At 40.3% G+C, this 21,615-nt stretch overlaps 1 protein-coding gene and 1 pseudogene across 5 annotated transcripts in view; both read right to left on the reverse strand.

Annotated features, from left to right (window-relative positions):
* The window catches only part of AKT3 (AKT serine/threonine kinase 3), a 307,020-nt gene that overhangs the window by 232,550 nt on the left and 52,855 nt on the right, over positions 1-21,615 (reverse strand). The gene's annotated exons all lie outside the window — the stretch shown is intronic.
* Positions 1-21,615, reverse strand: part of LOC127483466 (protein LSM14 homolog A pseudogene) — a 58,177-nt pseudogene that overhangs the window by 20,626 nt on the left and 15,936 nt on the right.

Raw genomic sequence — 21,615 nt, forward strand, 5'->3', positions numbered from 1 at the left:
GGTGCTTTTGTGGCCATCTGCAGACATGTACAGAATGGCAAAAAAATTGAATTGCTCAACGTTTCAAGATTAGGTTAAACAAGGTGTTGCTCTGCCTTCTTGCTTTAGTTCTCCCACAACATCCTTTTCATATTGTTGTTCTTTCTATTGGCGGTTTCACCATTTAAAATGGCCCCAGGTATGCTGCTAATGACATGTTTTAGTGTGCCTCAGTGCAAGAATGCTATAATGTGCCTTACAGAAAAAAACATGTGTTTAAATATGCTTGATTCAAGCATGAGTTAGAGTGCTGGTGGCCATGAGTTTACTATGAATGACTCAAGAATATGTATTAAATGTGTGTTTAAATAGAAACACACATAAAACAAGGTCATATATTGATCAGCTGCTGAAAATTTTATTATCAGAGACTTGCAGAAACCTAAATCCCCTATTTTCCCTAAAGGCAATGCTTTAAGCTGGCACCACGGCTCACTAGGCTAATCCTCCGCCTTGCGGCGCCGGCACACCAGGTTCTAGTCCCGGTCCGGGCGGCGGATTCTGTCCTGGTTGCCCCTCTTCCAGGCCAGCTCTCTGCTGTGGCCAGGGAGTGCAGTGGAGGATGGCCCAAGTGCTTGGGCCCTGCACCCTATGGGAGACCAGGAGAAGCACCTGGCTCCTGCCATTGGATCAATGCGGTGCACCGGCTGCAGCACGCCGGCTGTGGCAGCCATTGGAGGATGAACCAACGGCAAAATGAAGACCTTTCTCTCTCTCTCTCTCTCTCTCTCTCTCACTATCCACTCTGCCCGTCAAAAAAAAAAATTTTTTTTAAATAAATAAAAAAAAATAAAGGCAATGCTTTAGTATTCATGGCAAATTTATAGAACACAGATTAGCGTGAAAACAAGAATCAACAGTGTTTATACCAATACCAGATGAGTCAAGACAGTCAGAAGCAAAGGAACCAACAGAAACAACGAATTACAGAAACAGACTTACAGGGACTTCAGATACTTAAGGAACAAGTACCATGGAGTACAAGTACAGTAATTATGCATACTCTAAGTTCAACAAAATAAAAAAAATAAAAAAAAAAAAACAAAATTTTCATCAGTAAAATTCCAAACTGCATAAATGACATGGATAATTTCAGAGAAACAAATGGAAATTTGAGAACAGAAAATAATACAGTGAGCAAAAGTAAAAATTCAGTAGACAGGTGTAATATCAAATTAGATACCAAGAAACAGAGAAAGAGCAAAACTACCTAGAATAAAGCATAAAAAAAAAAGAAAAAGATGGAAAACACCGAAAGGGGATAGGATATGTGTAGTACACATGCAGAAGACTTCACAAGCTTTTCACTGGCATGCTGGAAGATCAAGGGAAGACAGGTAGAGGAATTACCTGAAGAATTAATGCCTAAGATTGTTCCTGAATTGCTGAAAGACAGGAACCTCTGGATTCAAGATAGCTGATGAATACAGAGGCAGATAAATGAAAAACCTACACCTAGGAAAAAGCAGAAACCAGAAAGAGATCATCTTCCACTGGACAAAAGTCACCCTATTCTCAAGCAATTATAACGCAAGCTCAAAGACACATGAATGATACCTTCAGACAGTAAAAGAAAATAAATCCCAACCTGGAACTCTCTTCTCAGTAAAACTACCCTTCAAGAAGGTATACAAGGCCGGCGCCGCGGCTCACTAGGCTAATCCTCCGCCTAGCGGCGCCGGCACACCGGGTTCTAGTCCCGGTTGGGGCACCGGATTCTGTCCCGGTTGCCCCTCTTCCAGGCCAGCCCTCTGATGTGGCCAGGGAGTGCAGTGGAGGATGGCCCAGGTGCTTGGGCCCTGCACCCCATGGGAGACCAGGAAAAGCACCTGGCTCCTGGCTCCTGCCATCGGATCAGCGCGGTGTGCCGGCAGCAGCACGCCGGCCGCGGCGGCCATTGGAGGGTGAACCAACGGCAAAGGAAGACCTTTCTCTCTGTCTCTCTCTCTCACTGTCCACTCTGCCTGTCAAAAAAAAAAAAAAAAAGAAGGTATACAAAATAAACACACTTTCACACAATTAAAAACTAAAAGACATCAACAGATAAATAAAATGTGATACACACATACAACAGGATTTTACTTAGCCTTAAAAGAAAATTCTGACACATGCTACAACATGGGCTGAACCTTGAAGACATTATGCTAACTGAAATACGCCAGTGACAAAAGACAAATACTGTATGATCCCACTTATATTAGGTATCTTACCTTTAATCATTTAAGACCATCAAATGTCAACTATATGCAAAGAGCAGAGCACTATGCTTGTTATACAATGAGGACTAAAACCAGTTAACTTAAAGACATTAAATACTATCCAAGGAAAGTAGTATCTGTACTTTAAGAACTACAATATATATGTATTTTAAGAAACATACAAAGTTTTTTTGTTACTGAAACAAAAATACACAAAATTCGGTTTCTTTACCCTGAAATCTCTCTTGTCTCAACCACTCCCACTGATGCAAACCCAGTATCTTACAAGAAAATATGATGCTAGGATAATTTCTAAAGGTCAAAACAGCCAGAATTTTGTCCGAATATATAGTAACTGTGAATAAGTAAAATAATCCATAGTTATCCCCAAATTTCAAAATAAATTTAATAATTCTGAGTTTTTTAATAAGTTTTGGTATATATTTATATTTAGTGACTAAACTATGTGAGATGGATAATTTCAAATGTTTAATAAAATTAACTTTTCATTGTAAAAGGGAAAAAAATAATCATTCTCCTTGGGCTGGATCATCTGTTTGTAAAATTTTTTATGTCAACCCAAAATACTAACAGTTATCATAGACAATAAGTTTACTATGTAATATGCTTTTTAACTGCCCCCTTTTGAAGTCCTTTTGATGATTTGATCAAGTAACATATTTTACAGAAGCAAGGTATTTAGGAAAGGAAAGATAATGTCAAAGTTATCTTTTTTATCTGACTGATGTATAATCAATGATCTACCCTCTACAGATGGCTATGAAAGCATCCAAAAAATTGTTTCTATGTGACAGAGTGCATCATGCTCCACAAAGCGAACTGTTTTCTGTAGTATTAGTAAAGCCGTCAACACACTTTTTCTCAAACCCTTCTTTCTAGTCCTATGTCCTTTACAAAATTAAGTAATTTCAGAAAATAACTATTGGAGCTGTTAAAACATGGACCTCTGCATATCTGACAATGCAAATTATACATGGTAAGGTGAAGACTGTTGATACTGTACTTAAAATGTGAATCTTCTAACCTTCCGGAATCATTTATTCACTCACTGTTCCAGAAATGCTCCTAGAATGAACCATAGCTTTCAAGATTGAGGCCAAGTACTTCAGAGTGATTTTCAAATGTTGGCTTATGGATCTGATATCTGTCATTTACTTACTTTATGACATAAAGACAGATTTATCTGAATAGGAAATATTTTAACAACTTATGAAAGCAAAAAATTGATATTTATAAGTATAATTATTCAACTATGAAATCAAATCAAGTATCAAATTTTTCTACTAAGTAAAAATTACCAGTTTTCCAATCTTTATTAAATATTGCCTATTAGTTATACAGAATTGTATAGTTTATGTCTCTAATGAAGAAAAATGATTCAATTTTAAGCTTTTTTTTACTGTTGATAATCAAATTACAACCAATCTATCTCTATACTATTGTTTTACCCCACAGTAACTCCGATAGTATTGCTTTCATAAGACTCTAATCATAACAATCTCATTTATTACAATTTATTTAAAGTATATAGTCCCAGAATAAAGTCATTTTTCAAGCTGATAATCTGTTTTTCAGATTCCTGCTATCTTTCAACTTGAAAGTTCACAGATACCTAGGTAATAATCTAAACTATAAATTTTGTCATTAAATGAGAAGCTGGGGCTTTACTGTGAAATCAATTGAAAGTTTATCTTCAGGCCAAAATACTCCACCAGATCTCATGAGCGACCATCTTTATCACCACTGGCTAAAGCATATCAATCATTAGAAGAAATTTTCAACAGATTTAGAATAAGGAAGTATTCATAGAACAGATGTCTGCTCCAAAATTCATCACAGGACACTCAAATATAAATGACAACAATTGTGGTAATATCAAAAACGTTTGATTTTTTCTTAAAACAATTTGAGATGTCTGAAACTTGTTAGAATCTTGTAACTCTATGCAACTTTTTAAAGTATATTTAAAAATATACTAATATTATGACTAGTATGTCAGAGTAGAAACCAAAGGAATGTTAAATAAATAATTCTAGAATTTATCTACTATATTTCCTTTAAGGTTTAAAATTATATTTCCCTGGGGCCAGCACTGTGGCACAGTAGGTTAATCCTCTGCCTGTGGTGCCGGCATCTCATATGGGCGCCGGTTCTTGTCCCGGCTGCTCCACTTCCAATCCAACTCTCTGCTATGGCCTGGGAAAGCAGTGGAGGATAGCCCAAGTCCTTGGGTCCCTGCATCCATGTGGGAGACTAGGAAGAAGCACCTGGCTTCGGATCGGTGCAGCTCTGGCCATTGCAGCCATTTGGAGAGTGAATCAACGAAAGGAAGACCTTTCTCTCTGTCTCTCCCTCTCACTGACTGTAACTCTAACTCTCAAATAAAAAGGAAGGAAGGAAGGAATGGAAGGAAGGGGGGGGGGGGAGAGGGGAGGTGGAGAGGGGGGAGGGATGTAGAAAAAGGTGAGATGGTCAAAAGGTTGAACTATACAATGGAAGAAAAATTTTTTTTAATTCTATTTCCCTCTCAATTTTATACACAAATACCACTTTTGCTTTTATTTCAGAAGACTTTACAAATGCAGTATTCACTTCCTTTTTCATTTCATCACTCTAATCAGCAGGAACAGTGAGAGTAAGAGAAGTGAACATAAATGCACTCTGGCAGTTGGCTCTGCAGCACAATGGCATCCACACCTGAACTCGGTCCACTGTGGATATTTTAGAATGTTAGGACTAAAATGTTGTATACCAGATTATAATCATAGAAACTTCAGTAAAATCCCAACCTTTAAACAGTGAAACCATAAATTACGCCACTACTTTAAATTGCCTCTGTTCACCACTTTATTTCAAAATGTCTTCTACCAAGGTGTTACATACTATTTAATAACACAGTGGCATGAAAATAATTTTAATTCCTTTTGTGAAATGGAGTCTTTATCAAGCAATGCTTAGAAAATTGAAATTTTAACTCTGTACAAGAAAATTAAGAAAATGCAAGCAGTGAATCCTTAAGAAAAAATACACCCATGTTATAGAGTAAAAGTAGCACTTATTTTAGTCCAAATTCAAGGGTAATCTGAGTGAAACAATGTGTATGGAGAGTACAATTTCCTACACATTTATTAATGTTGTAAGTGGAAAAACGTATAAACTGGGGGGAAATGGCTGTATTTTTATGAAAACTTTTATTAAACTTATGCCCATCTAGAAGAGAATTACATATTCATGTTAACATGTTAAATATAAATCATTAAATCCTGTGTGCTGACCTCTAGAAGACAAAATTAGTTTAAAAATACACAGTGACAAAGAATGGCAGTGAAAGAAAAGAAACCAACAAAGGCTATATTTAACTGGCTGCTCAGTCATTAGAAAGGTGCCCCATAACTACCATATGTTACTCAAATATGTTATCACACCTACAATTTCATCATATGTCTCCCAAGAAATTAATTAGCTCTAACTTTTTCAACTTTGACAAAAACGTCTGCATCAGTCAGATTACTAGCTGTTGCAAACATTTCAAAATTCAAAGCTTTTCTTCAGCTTGTATTTAACCTTTTAATTACTGTTAATCATTTAGCAACATTTAGAACAGCATTCATTAGACAGATGTCAAATTCTAGAATTCTGAATAATGTAAATTCATTTACACATATATTACTTTGGGTGCATATTTACTAAGTGACTTTTAAAATAAAGGTAATCTAAGTTCTAAGGCCACTTATTGATCCAGCATTTCACAGCCGTATTTAAGTTAAAGGGGAAAAAACATAAAATTTTTACTTTCTCTAAAAATCTAAAAAGTTATATGTAGTTTAGAACAAATGACTTAGAGCAATAAAAGAATTCAATGACTATAAAACTTATTTAATTAATAAAAGAAACTTAAAAGGACATGTTAATTTAAAAAGACTTTGCAGCTACCAGCAGTAATAAAGAAACAAGACATTAAGAGGAAAATTTACATAAAGACCTTCTTTACTATCAAATTTTTCAAAAGGAAAACAATAATGGCAAAAATAACAAGACATCCCACAATATGCTTATTTTTTCAGCCCTCTTTTTTAAGATTTATTTTATTTACTTGAAAGTTAACAGTTGGAGAGACAGATCATCCATCTGATGGTTCACTCCCCAAATAGATGCAAAGGCTGGGGTTAGGCCAGGTTGGAAGCCAGGAGCCAGGAGCTTCTTCTGGGTCTCCCACACAGGTGCAGAGGCCCAACGTGGGCCATCCATTTGCTGCCGCTTTCCCAGGCACATTAGTAGGGGACTGGATCAGAAGTGGAACAGCTGGGACTCCAATAACCAATATGAGGTGGGGGCACTGAAGGCACCGGCTTAAACGTTCATATTTGAATTTTTCCTGTTGAATGTTTCCCGTTTGATTTTGAGTCACAAGCCCAGGCTACCATCAACCATGTAAACCAGTTTCTACCTAGTACTAGTTATAGCATTAATTCACATTGTACAACACATTAAGGATAGAGATCCTACATGGGGAGTAAGTGCACAGTGACTCCTGCTGTTGTCTTAACAATTGACACTCTTGTTTATGGCATCAGCAATCACCCTAGGCTCTTGTCATGAGTTGCCAAGACTCTGGAAGCCTTTTGAGTTCGCCAACTCCTCCCTTCAGAGAAAGGTACCTCCTTCTTAGATGGCACGTTCTTTCCACTGGGATCTCACTCACAGAGATCTTTCACTTAGGTCTTAAATTTTTTTTTGCCAGAGCGTCTTGGCTTTCCACACCTAAAATACTCTCATGGGCTCTTCAGCCAGATCCGAATGCCTTAAGGGCTGATTCTGAGGCCAGAGTGCTATTTAGATCAGAGTTGGCGAACTCAAAAGGTTTCCAGAGCCTTGGCAACTCATGACAAGAGCCTGGGGTGATTACTGACATCATAAATCAGAGTGTCTGTAGGATCTCTGTCCTTAATGTGTTACACTATGCGAATTAACAGTAAGACTACTACTCAAACAGTACTTTTTACTTTGTGTATCTGTGTGGGTGCAAACCATTGAAACCTTTCCTTAGTATATACCAAGTTGGTCTCCTGTAAATAAAGATAATTGAAAATGAATCTTGATGAAGAATGGGATGGGAGAGAGAGTGGGAGATGGCATGGTTGTGGGTGGGAGGAAGGTTATAGAGGGAAAAGCCATTATAATCCAAAAGTTGTACTTTTGAATTTGTATTTATTAAATAAAATTTTTTTTAAAAAAAGTTATTTCTTCAGCTGAAGTAAATTTTTTTTTAATTTTATTTATTTGAAAGAGTTAGAGAGAAGCAAAGGCAGAGAGAGGTCTCCCATCCATTGGTTCACTCCCTGACTGACCACAACAGCCAGAGCTGCACTGATCCAAGGAGACAAATTTCTTTCAGGTCTTCCGTGCAGGGGCCCAAGGACTTGGGCCATCTTCTACTGCTTTATCAGGCCAAAGCAGAGAGCTGAGTTGAAAGGGGAGCAGCCAGGACTTGAACTGGCACCCATATGAGATGGCAGCACTGCAGGCTGGGGCTTTAACCCGCTGTGCCACAGTGCCAGCCCCTTGAAGTAAATTTTCAAGTTAAGCAGAACGAGAGCAGCATGGGCCTGCTGGTAGCTATCAGTCTTGTCTTTGCAGTTATCTAGGAAAATGGCACCTGTGAATTATATAATCTTTTATAGGAAAAGAACCTAAGAGATACCAGATCTCCTCTAAGAAGCTTTCCTTGGCTTCTCCAAGTACAATTAAGCATTTCTTTCTCTTTATTTCTAAGCTCCATAGAAAACAGAAATGATGTTCTTACTCACCTTTTCCCAAAACCTAAGTCTAGCAAAGAGGGAGTTTATTTAGACTTCCTACTTTTAAAAGCACTGTTTTAGAAATATCAATCTGGTAGCAACAGAGCAAAGATTCAAATTCTAAGGTTTCTAACTACTGTGAAATTATTTGTTATTTTATATATTGCATTTGCCCTCAAATCGGGTAAAGAGCACTTGCTCATATTCAATAAATATTTAAGAAGATCATACTATGTTATATTGAATAGTTATTCAATATAGTTACAGTAAAAGACACAAAAATGAGTGACAGATACTTGCCCCCATCATAGAGTATATTCCAGTCAGGGGAAAACCACAATTAAGAAGAAAATCCCATTTAAGATTGCTGACTGGAGACTCAGCTACTACACTTCCAATTCAGCCCCTGCTAATGCATCCTCACAGGCAGCTGATGACTGCTCAATTGCTGAGTTCACTGCCACTCACAGGTGCAATCGAGTGGAGTGGCTGGCTCTTGGCTTCTACCTGGTTAAGGGCATTTGGTGAAAAAACCAGCAGAAGAAGTTCTGTCAGCCTGATTTTCAAATAAGTAAAAATAAATGAGCATTTAGACCACATAAACAACTTATTCATAAGGTTTTTCAAATTCCATGTTTACTAAATTAGTGAATGAAAGAACTTCTCTTTAGTGTTCCAGTTGAATATTTAAAACTTTACCATGATCATGACCTGTCTGTACTGATGTACAAACATACAACTTAATGTTGTATGAGATCACAAGAGAAAAATGGTCCTTTCTTCCAGTTTTGGTTGGGGTCAGCTTTAAACCACATCCATCAGGGCCGGTGCTGTGGCGCAGCAGGTTAACTTCCTGGCCTGAAGCACTGGCATCCCATATGGATGCCAGTTCTAGTCCCGGCTGCTCCTCTTCTGATCCAGCTCTCTGCTATGGCCTGGGAAAGCAGTAGAGGATGGCCCAAGCGTGGGAGACCAGGAAGAAGCTCCTGGCTCCTGGCTTCAGATCGGCGCAGTTCAAGACGTTGCAACCAATTGGGGAGTGAACCAGTGGATGGAAGACCTCTCTCTCTCTCTCTGCCTCTCCTCTCTGTGTAACTCTTTCAAATAGTAAATCTTAAAAAAAAAAAAAAAAAAAACACATCCATCAAACAGTCTTCACAAGGGTCTAGAGACCCTCCTCTATGATATCCTCTCATTACTTGGGTTAATGCCACTACCAGGACCATTGGTTGCCATTCTCACTCTGTCTTTTACACTACAGTGTCTGTTTAAGTATTTACAAGGGGTGATAATGGAACGAACAAGGCCTTCACCAACCAGGCAGTCAACCAAATTCTGCTTCAGGGATATACTTGGCTCCCCACCCAGGAGACAGTGGCTTGAGACATCGCCCCATGCCAGCAGAGAGTACCTTGTTGTCCCAAGTCAGCAGGAAGTAGCTCTGAAGACAGATCATTGTCCCTCTACCCCTCCTGGATTTTTGGGGCTAATGTAATCCCATACAACTCTTGCTTTATGAAAAACAAAAAGGGGGAATGTTAGTAAAATGGCACAGTCTTATCTATGGGGCGATCTTCACACCGGACACCATCCTAGGTTCTAGCCCCTGCCACCATTGCTAGAAGTCAGCTGACCACATGGCCAACCACTGGTGTCAGCTCCTCCCCCATCCTAATGGGATTCGCAGCTTCTACTTCCCTGCCCACCCCCAACTCCACAAAGTTTTAAGAGAACTTGTTCCTGAACACCTGGCTCTCTTTCTGTCTCCTGATCTGTCTCTTGATATTTCTCTCTCACTCTCTCTCTTGATCTCTCTCACGCTCTCCTTCTCCCTCTTTTTCCTTCTTCACCCTATCCTACTCCAGTCTATCGGGTTTTCCCCCAATAAACTCCCTTTAAAAAAAAAAAACTTTACCATGGATATTCTTTTGTCATCAAAAATTTCGATCTTCAAAATAAAAATTGTTGTCTTTTAAAAATGTTTCTTTTTATCTACTTGAAAGGCAGAATGACACACAGACACACACATGCAGACATCTTCCATCCATCCACTGGTTCACTCCCTAAATACCTGCCAACAGCCAGTCTCCCACATGGGTAGCAAGGACCCAATACCTCAGCCATCATCCTCAGCCTCTCAGGGTACACATCAGCAGGAAACTAGATCACAAGAGGAGACAGGACTTGTACCCAAGCACTCCAGTATAGGTGTTTCAAGCAGTGGCTCAACACACTGAGCCACAACACCTGCCACTAAACATGCAGGATTCACTGACACCCACAAGAAGACAAGACTTATTGCCATGACACCAGAAGGGCTAATAACCTGCAGAGATGGCAGAACAGGTTCAAGAATAGAGTAAGGATGGGATATAGTCAGGCTCTATGGGTATCAGAAGGAAAGGCACACCAATATGAGGATGAACTAGGAAAATGAAAGCATCAGAGAAGCTATTTCAGTAAGGAATTGTTAATCAGTGATATTAAATGGCACACATCCAGAAGGCAAAGCAAGGTAAAGGCAGCTGGGATGCAAACCAGCACTGGCTTTACCCGCTACGCCACAGCGCTGGCCCCTGGACTTTTCTCTTAATATGTTTTTTAACCTGACAGCAAACAGAAATAAATATTTACATTTTTCCTGATTTTACAGTAAATTTGCTCACAGGGCTTGAAAATAACCTCCAACTGTCAAAATGAAGTGAAAACAAAGTTTCTATAAAATGAAAGGTTGGAAACTTGACATAAAATTTATAAACCCAGAGAGGGGAGGGAAAAAATGTAGCATCAAGAAATTCTAGGGGGCCAATGCTGTGGTGTACCAGCTAAAGCCACTGCCTGCAGTACTGGTATCTCATATGGATGCCATTTCAAGTCCTAGCCATTCCACTTCAGATCTAGCTTTCTGCTACGGCCTAGGAAAGTAGTAGAAGCTGCCCCAAGTCCTTGGACCCCTGCACCCACGTGGGAGACCCGGAAGAAGCTCCTGGCTCCTGGTTGAGGATCAGCGCAGCACCAGCCGTTTTGGCCATCTGGGGCGTGAACCAGCGAATGGAAGACCCCTCTCTCTCTCTGCCTCTCTGTAACTCTGCATCTCAAATAAATAAATAAATCTTAAAAAAAAAAAGAAATTCTAAAATTTATCTATAGTTTCATGAAAATTTTAAATTATAAACATCAAAGACAAAAATGTAAAAATATTTAGTATCAAATCATGGAATGCAAATGCAGTTTTCTCCAGAAATATACAGTTTATATAAATATTGTCATTTATTATATTACTGATTACTAGTAACACTCAATATTTATTTTATATGAATTGCTATTATAATTTATTTATATTTTAATTATATGTAATATTTATTATAAATATTATATGGCTTTGATTCTCTATGAGACAGATAACTAAGTTACTTAAGGAAAAAGGTATCTGACAGTCTTATATAGTGACAGAAGCAGGAGCTTGTTGTACCTATTACACATGAAAGTGGCTTTAAGCTATTAAATCTAACTGATGCATTTTTCCATGTCTTCATCTCCATTGTTTTACTGGCTTTATTCCCTAAGTAACTCAATTCTTCAGGTTTGTGCTTAAGCAACTATTACTTATTTCTGTCCCTAGCCCCACATAGTAGGGCAAAATGTCACCCTGTATCCTCTCACAGAATCATACCTATCCTTATCATAATTAGTTCATTTCAGTCAAATGCCACATATTTTTTATTTAGATGTAATTCACACACCATAAAAATTCCAATTTTGGGGCCGGTGCTGTGGCCCAGCAGGTTAAAGCCCTGGCCTGAAGAGCCAGCATCCCATGTGGGTGCAGGTTCTATTCCCGGCTGCTCCTCTTCCAATCTAGCTCCCTGCTATGGCCTGGGAAAGCAGCAGATGGCCCAAGTCCTTGGGCCCTTGCACCTATGTGGGAGACCCAGAAGAAGCTCCTGGCTCCTGGTTTCAGATCGGTGCAGCTCCGGCAGTTGCAACCATCTGGGGAGTGAACCAGCAGATGGAAGATCTGTCTCTCTCTCTGCCTCTCCTCTCTCTAACTCTGACTTTCAAATAAAAAAAAAAATCTTTAAAAAACAAATCACAATTTTAAAGTCTACACTAATTCTGCCACCCAAAAAGAAACTCTGAACCCATTAGAAACTTTGTCACTCCTCATTCCCTCCTTCTCTCAGGCCCTAGCAACCACTAAACCACTTTCTGGGCCTATGGATTTGCCTATTTTGAACATTTCACATAAATGAAATCATACAACCTATGATATTTAGTATGTTCTTATTTTCATTCAGCTATAGTTCTCAAAGCTACATGTTATGGAGTTTGTACTTTATTCCTCTTTTGTGATTATTCCCAAACATTTCAGTTCACACCTAACTCACCAACACTTCTTAAGTATCAACCTCAGTTTGTCAATCCTAACAACAACAACAACAACAAAAAACCCTAACCCAAAATATTTAGAATTGGATGCTGTCATTGTCACTCATCTCTGCTAATAAATTATTTCTATACTCTAGCCAAAAACATAACAAAAGGTTCAAGTAAGACGGATCACAGCAGGATAACTGGAGAAACCATCTCTGCTCAGTAGGGGATGCGGAGGAACTCTTGACAGCAAGAGAGTGTCACGGTCATCAAGTATGGGTAAAACAAAACAAAAGGACCATGAAATAGTGACTTAATGCCAAAGGCAAAGGCTCTGGGGTCTGAAAGTCCTAATTTTACAACATACCTCCACTGTGACCTCTTAAGGAAGATCAGCTTTAGTCCATCTTTTATAAAATACAAGAATGTTAATCCCACAAGCTCACTGAGTATCATAGGATATCACAGAGACAAACAGCCCAGCCCAGATACTCTGACTCTACTATTTAGCAAACCTAGAAGGTTCACTTTTATTTTTTTAAAAGATTTATTTATTTCTTTGAAAGTCAGCATTACACAGAGAGAAGAGGGCAAAGACAGAGAGAAAGAGAGGTCTTCCATTTGCTGGTTCACTCCCCAACTAGCTGCAATGGCCAGAGCTGTGCCAATCCAAAGCCAGGAGCCAGGAGCTTCCTCCAGGTCTCCTATGCGGGTGCAGGGGCCCAAGGACTTGGGCCATCTACTGCCTTCCCAGGCCATAGCAGAGTTGGATCGGAAGTGGAGCAGCCAGATCTCGAACCAGTACCCATATGGGATGCCAGCACTTCAGGACAGGACATTAACCCGCTGCGCTACAGCGCCGGTCCCTAGAACAATATTAATTCCCTTCCTAACTTGGCAACAGGTGATTCAAGAGGCAGACTCCAAACATCCTCTTCTCTAAAAATATCCCCCCAACATGTCAATTTTGAAGTTCTACCATGAGAGAATTCTGTTTGGATTCTCAAAAGCACCAATTCCAAGTAAGATATACTGTGTGTCTACTCATCTTTGCAAAAACAACTGATCAAAGTGTAAAGGTACTGGATCTCTCTCGATGAAAAAACAAGAAAAGGCCTCTGTGTCAACACTACTACATGAAGAGGTTGAATAAAGAAGGGAAAAATGCCTGACGAGGGTGCTAGTTAGAAACATTTTCTCCTTTGTGATATTACTCATCTAACAAAGTAACCAACACAGAAATTCAGAGAAAATTCATGAATTCATCAGTATCCAGTGTACTGATTTGAGCTTGTATTTTACTAGGAAATGAACATGCCTACCCTATATACAGATGCCACGGACTTTTCTCTTTTTGTATATGGTTTCACTTTCACAGGCTCCACTTCTTCCATGACTACAAGTGACTGTCTCTTTTTTCCTGTATTTACCATTGCTGCAATACTAATTTTATTGTCTAAAATCACAGCTTTTGAGTTTGTATAAATGAATGGAAATGTTTGTCACTTGACAATTTCATGTTTTCATTAGTTAGAGACTACACTTCACTTTTTTCTTCTTTCAAATCTGATTTCTGTGGTTCCAGAAGCAGATTTCCCTGCCTGTCTTAATTAAAACAGTATTTATTCTTAAGCATTAAAATTTTAACTATTAAAACAGAAAAGAAAAGCCAAAAACCATAATGAAATGATACATCTCTGACTACAATCACTGAAGAAAAGACGTGCCTTGGGATGTAATTTGCTCTGTTTCCCCAAACTGTTGACTGTGTGCCAAGTCACAGTGTCAATTCTGATAAAATCATAGTACAGACAGTATGATGGCTTCATCATATGTGTATTAATAAAGTTTACATTAAGAAAAACTCAAAACTATTACACTGTCTTTATGGACCTCATAAAACATGTAATGTCCAAACTAAAACTTCTCATTTTACTTCTATTATTGAGGAGCAACCACTACCACTTTCTCCCCCTTGTTCTAGCCCAAATTCTCACCTACTCTCCCACCATTTTATGAACCCTATACTTTCTCTCTGCCAGTGTGCTCCAAAGAGGACTCTCTAAAGTAAATGTGGAGAGAATTACTGCCAAAAATGAAAGAATATTCTTAATAGATCCAGAAAGGCTAAGAAAATCATCCCTTGATTTATTAACTTAGGACAAAGTCTAAATCCAAAGACTGGCAAGTAGGAATAGATTATACATACTCTAAAATATGTTCAAGATCCAAAATGCTCAAAATATAACTTTTCAAATTCCAGCAAATTTAGTATTATTTGCATATAAGCTCTAAACAGTACTTCTGCTTTTCCAGGTTCATGAAAAAAGAAAAACAACTTAATTAATGAAATCTGAGAAAAGAAAAGAAAAGAAAAATCTGAATAAAAACAAATAAGGAATTCCATTTTAAAGGCCACATACATATAAAAACATTAATACTTCTCATTTTTTTCTACACTCAGCATAGTTAGGAAATATCAATAAACCTGGCATTCCCATTCATCATCTTCTCTACAGATACAATTAAAAAAAATCTATCAAAAGCAACCCTACTCTTTTTACATTTCCCTTCTTAATGTTATCATGTACTCACCATCAATGAGGAGCAAAATCCCCAAATTATTTTTAATTTCCCTCCAGCATCATATATGCAAACTTTATGTCTAGTCAAAATAATATCAATGATAACGATTAGTGAAATATACAGCACTTTTATGTTAGGAGGCACAGAGATGTATGCTTTCCATAAATTAACTATTTTAACTGCAATATAAGATAGTTGCGGACTGATCATTTGTGCCCCTCCAAAATTCCAAAGCTGAAGTCATAAACCCTGTGTGACAGTATTTGGGAATAGAGCCTCTGCAAGCAGATAAGGGTTAGATGAGATCATGAGGACAAGGTCCACACTGAAGGCATTAATGCTCTTATAAGGAGCCAAAGGGGCCAGCACTGTGGCATAGTAGGTAAAGCCACCACCTGCAATGCCAGCACCCCATATGGGTGCTGGTTCGTGTCCTAGCTGCTCCACTTCTGTTCCAGCTCCCTGCTAACGGCCTGTGAAAAGCAGCAGAAGATGGTCCAAGTGCTTGGACCTCTGCCACCCATGTGGGAGACCCGGATGAAGCTCCTGGCTCCTAACTTCAGCCTGGCTCAATCCTGGCCATTGCAGCCATCTGGGGAGTATAGAAGTGGATGGAAGATCTCTCTCTCTCTCTCAGTATCTCTCTCTCTCTCAGTCTCTCTCTTGCTCTCTCTCTAACTCTGCCTTTCAGATATATAAATTAAAAAAAAAAAACTCCTTGTCCAAAAGCATTCATATATCCTACCCTGCCTACAACATTTAAATTCCTTAGACTAGAAGGTTAGATTTCATAACCTGTCCCTGTTTTTCTTCTCCTATTTGATTCACCTTGAGTCGTGAATTTTCCATGCTGAAGCTACTCCAGGTTATTTGCAAGCTTACAAAAAGGCTCTTTAAATATGTTACCATCTAGAATCCAAAGCCATTTTCAACACTGAAATCATAGACTCCTTTGAAGGACCGGCACTGTGGCAGAGAGTAAAGCTGCCACCTGTGGTGCCAGAATCCCACAGGTGCACTGGTTCAAATCCCGGCTGCTCCACTTCCAATCCAGCTCTCTGCTGAGGCCCAGGAAAGCAGTAGAAAATGGTCCAAGTCCTTGGGCCCCTGCACCTGTGTGGGAGACCGAGAGGAGGCTCCTGTGGGGGACCTGGAGAAGGCTCCTGGCTCCTGGCATAGGATCAGCGCAGCTCCAGCCATTGTGGCCAACTGGGGAATGAACCTGCAGTTGGAAGACCTCTCTCACTCTCTCTGCCTCTACCTCTCTGTAAGTCTGCCTTTCAGATAAATAAATAAATCTTAAAAAAAAAAAAAAAAAAAAAAAGACTCCTTTGAAAGTATAACCTTGTCGGGGCTGGCGCCATGGTACAGTAGGTTAATCCTCTGCCTGCGGTGCCAGCATCCCATCTGGACACCGGTTCTAGTCCCGGCTGCTCCTCTTCCAATCCAGCTCTCTGCTGTGGCCTGGGAAAGCAGTAGAAAATGGCCCAAGTGCTTGGGCCCCTGCACCCAAGTGAGAGACCAAGAAGATGCACCTGGCTCCTGGCTTCAGACCGGCGCAGCTCCAGCCATTGCAGCCATTTGGGGAGTGAACCCAATGGAAGGAAGACCTTTCTCTCTGTCTCTCTCACTGTTTGTAACTCTACCTCTCACATAAAAAAAAAAAAAAAAAAAATCTTAAAAAAAAAAAAAAAAAACACAAGTACACCCTGAGAAATGCACTGAAGTAAGGATATCCAAGCACAGAGCAGAACAAAGTTATGCTTCTGACTCCTGAAAACTTGAGTTTCCTCTCTCCTTTCTCTGAACTTAAAATCTCAAGATGTATAAATCCTGTATTCCATGATTTCCACTCCAGTGACCTGTACTTGAAAATACAAGTACTAATTTCTCAACCTACAAGTTTATCATTAAAAGGCATAACAGCTATATTAATGTAACAGAGAATGCAACCTTGAAAAGCAGGATACTCAATTACGCAGTGTTCCTGAACAGCTATTTTAGGAATGGAGGCACTGTTCCTAGATGTGTAGCCCCAATCTCGACCTCCTGGTCATTTCTTCAGTTCAGGGAGGTCACCAGTATCTTCAAAAAAATCCCCTTTCTGCTTAATTTAGCAAAACTTAACTGTAGCTTAGCTTTTACAAACAATTAAAAACTTTGAATCTAACATTTAAGCATGCAATAAGCAAATAATGGTAAACCAGTCAATCATGAACCCTGAAAGGTTACCAAAAGCACTGTAAGTGGAGATGGCAAAAATGATAATAAGTTGTGGAACCAGAAATGCTACAGGGTGCTGGCATTCCTTAGCCCCTGCGACTCACCAAAGATCTACTCTTGGATCCAGGCTTGGAAAGAGGTGTCACGAGAAAAACACAGTGCATCTCACTATGCACAAGTGTCCCTGTTACTAAATGCTAAAGAAAAGAAGCTGCAAAAAAGAAGAAATTAAGGGCCAGCATTGTAGCACAGTGGATTAAGCCACTACCTGTGACGCCAACATCCCATATGGGTGCTGGTTGGAGTCCTGGCTGCTCCAGCTCCCTACTAATGTACCTGGGAAAATAGCAGCAGATGCTCTAAGTACTTGGGACCCTGTCACCCATGTAGGAGACCCAGAAGTTGTTCCTGGCTCTTGGTTTTGGTCTGGTCCAGCCATGGCCCTTGCAGCCATTTGGGGAGTAAACCAGAAGATGGAAGATTGTCTCTCTCTCTCTGCCTCTCCTCTTCTGTAACTCTGCCTTTCACATAAAGAAATATTTTTAAAAGCCAAAAAAAAGAAGTCCATATAAGAATTAAGAACACAGAATAATGTGACACACACAGAAGAGCATCATACATAGAATATTTAAATTTAGGAGAAGACAGAATAAAAGCATTGTAGGAATGAGCTAATATGGGAAACCTTGGTGTGGAAAAACTTACAGTCATCACCTCATCCTTAAGATCCTTATAGCTAAATAATAAAGCCAAAAACAACATGGATTTACATTCCAAATCCAATTACACACTACTGAAACTTTAGCCTAGAAAGATAATTTTTAAGCAGGAAGCAAAAACAACCAAAAAATTTCTAACCTAGAAGAAAATTGGCTAAAGGTAAAATTAAGTGTTACACATGCATATCATTTCTTTAAATCAACTAGATCAACACATTCTGTTGAACACTAGCTTTCAGCCCCCTCTCCAACATACCATGTCCCCAAAAGTGTTCTTTAGCTGATTCGGTGACTGCCTGTTGAGGAGGCTTACCATTCAGCTCTGTTTCCAGTCCAGCACACTTCCCATTCTCCTGGTCTCTACACACATTTATATTAACTTTGGTTAGAACAGTATTTAAGGCTTAATCATTATGTCTACATAAGGTGTGCAGAGCTAAGCCAAGCAGTAAACAATAATTACCTTTCTTTTCCTTCATAACTCCCCCTTTTGGAATTAATGGTCTCTCATTTCCTTAGTTTTCTACACATGTATCACTATTACCTCTCTACCATTATTTATCCCTAAGTCACCCCAGATTCTCTTTTGAATATATTCACTCCCATCAGGTTTCTGTCAATTAAATCTCCTTGAAATCTCCCATCATTTTTTTTTTTTTTTGAAGATTTAGTTTTTGTATTGGGAAGTCAGAGCTAGAGAGAGAGAGACAAAAACACAGAGAGGAGTCTTCCAACTTTACTAAACAAATAGCCACAATGGGAAGCTAGGAGCCAGAAGTTTTATCCATGTCTACCAAGTGAGTGGCAGGGACCCAATCATTTGGGCCACCTTTTGTTGCTTTTCCCAGGTGCATTAGCAAGGAGCTAGATTAGAACTGGAACGGCCAGCATCCAAACTGGAGCCCATATGGAATACCAGCTTCAAAGGGGTAGCTTTTACCCACTGCAATACAGTGCTGGCCCCGCCCTGTGTTTCCATCTTCTGGCTAGAAGAAGCCATTGGGGGGTTTCATGAGGTTTCCCCTCACCCTTTCCTTCCAGAATATCCTCTTTTTAAAGAAGTAAATACCCCAGCTCCTCAAAAGGTTTGTGGGAGATGGTCTTTTTGAGACCCTATCTCTCTGAAAAAATCTTTATTCCACTTTTTTTTTTTAAGATTTATTTATTTACTTGAAAGAGTTACACAGCGAAAGAAGAGGCGGGGGGGGGGGGGGCAAGGGAGGGAGGGGTCTTCCATCCAATGGTTCACTCTCCAGATGGCAGCGAAGGCCGGAGCTACGCCGATCCGAAGCTAGGAGCCAGGAGCTTCTTCCCTTTCTCCCACACACGTGCAGGGGCCCAAAGACTTTGAACATCTTCCACTGCTTTCCCAGGCCATAGCAGAGAGCTGTATCAGAAGTGGAGCAGCCAGGACTCAAACCAGAGCCCATATGGGATGCCGGCGCTGCAGACCGGGGCTTTAACCTGCTGCACCACAGCGCCAGCCCCGATATTCCATTCTTAAATTTGACTACTATCTCAGTTTGACTGGTCTGTATATCACTTTCTTCAGAATTCTGAAGATACTACTGCTTTGCTGCACTGTTGCTCTGACCATTGTTGGGGAAGTCTAAAGCCACTCTGACTCTGATCCTTTATACGACTAGTTTTTAAAGGTCACAGGGATGTGCCTTCATGTAGGCCTCTCAACACCAGTGTGAAGCATATCTGATGGACTTTTTTTTTAACTATTTTATTTCCTTGAAAGTCAGAATTAGAGAGAGACAGAACTTCCACCCACTAGTTGACCCCTAAAATGGCCACAACAGCCAAAGACAGGCTGTTCAAGGAACTTCATCTATGTCTCCCACCTGGATAGCAGTGGGGCCCAAACACTTGGGCCATCTTCCACTGCTTTCCTAGGCTCATCAGTAGAGAGCTGTATCAGAAATGGAATAGCCGAGAATTGAACCAGTGACCATATGGGACACCGGCACTGAAGGTGGCAGTTTAACCCACTATGCCACAGTACTGACTCCTTAAAATGAATTTTGTTGAAAGACAGGATTTAAATAATTATATGACCCTCCTCCCCAATCAATAAAAAGTCATTACAAGTAGGAGGAATAACATATAATACCATACGGTAGCTGTAAAAGTAAAAACTGCAAAAGAGGGGACCTGCGCTATGGCATAGTGGGTAAAGCCGCCACCTGCGGTGCCAGCATCCCATATGGGCACCAGTTTGAGCCCTGGCTGCTCCTCTTCCAATTCAGCTCTCTGCCATGGCCTAGGAAAGCAGCAGAAGATGACCCAAGTCCTTGGGCCCCTGTACCTAAGTGGGAGACATGGAAGAAGCTCCTGGATCCTGGCTTCAGATCAGCATAGCTAAAGCCATTATGGCCAACTGGGGAGTGAACTAACAAGTGGAGGACCTCTCTCTCTCCCTCTCTGCCTCTCCTTCTCTGTAACTTTGACTTTCAAATAAATAAATAAATAAGTATTTTTTTAAAAAGCATGGGAGGCCGGCGCTGTGGCTCAACAGGCTAATCCTCCGCCTTGCGGCGCCGGCATACCAGGTTCTAGTCCCGGTCAGGGCGCCGGATTCTGTCCTGGTTGCCCCTCTTCCAGGCCAGCTCTCTGCTATGGCCCAGGAATACAGTGGAGGATGGCCCAAGTGCTTGGGCCCTGCACCCTATGGGAGACCAGGAGAAGCACCTGGCTCCTGCCTTCGGATCAGCGCAATGCGCCGGCCGCAGCGTGCCAGCCGTGGCAGCCATTGAAGGGTGAACCAACGGCAAAAGGAAGACCTTTCTCTCTGTCTCTCTCACACTACCCACTCTGCCTGTCAAAAAAAGAAAAAAAAAAAAAAAAAAGCATGGGAAATAATGAGCAGCAGCCTCATCTGAAAAGAATGTATGCTACAAACCAAAAAGTAGTGGACTCTAAAGTTGGAATGGTAGACTGGTGCTGGACCTTCGTGTCAGTGAGGACATCTAGACCACTTTCCTAAGCAACAGAGCTACTAAGAGCCTAGAGCAGAAAGTTAACATAAATCACTCAGTGTAACACAAACAACATGGTACAAGACTGAAAACAGGGAGAGCCCAGAATCACATATTACAGTAGTACAGTTTCAATCGTGTAGCAAACATTTATTGATCACCTACTTCATGGGAATCATAGCTAGATGACCAGCAGAGGGAACTGGAAAAGGGTGGGGAATGATGAACTGTAAGAAAAATTTAGGGGCCGGCACTGTGGCGCAGTGGGTTAAAGCCCTGGCCTGAAGCACCAGCATCCCATATGGGCACCAGTTCTAGTCCCGGCTGCTCCACTACCGATCCAGCTCTCTGCTGTAGCCTGGGAAAGAAGAAGATGGCCCAAATCCCTGGGCCCCTGCACCCATGTGGGAGACGCAGAAGAAGCTCCTGGATCCTGGCTTCGGATCAGCACAGCTCCAGCTGTTGCAGCCATCTGGGGAGTGAACCAGCGGATAGAAGACCTCTCTCTCTCTCTCTCTGTAACTCTGTCTTTCAAATAAATAAATCTTTTTTTTTTTTTTTTTGCTGACTTTAAAATGTTTATTCTTTTAAAAAAATCAGTTGCTTTTTATACAGCTATACAAAGTTCTTAATGTTTCTTTGGCAATGGAATATAATGGAATTTTACAACTAT

This window comes from Oryctolagus cuniculus, chromosome 13 (genome assembly GCF_964237555.1).
Source record: "Oryctolagus cuniculus chromosome 13, mOryCun1.1, whole genome shotgun sequence".
In the NCBI taxonomy this organism is placed as follows: Eukaryota; Metazoa; Chordata; class Mammalia; order Lagomorpha; family Leporidae; genus Oryctolagus; species Oryctolagus cuniculus.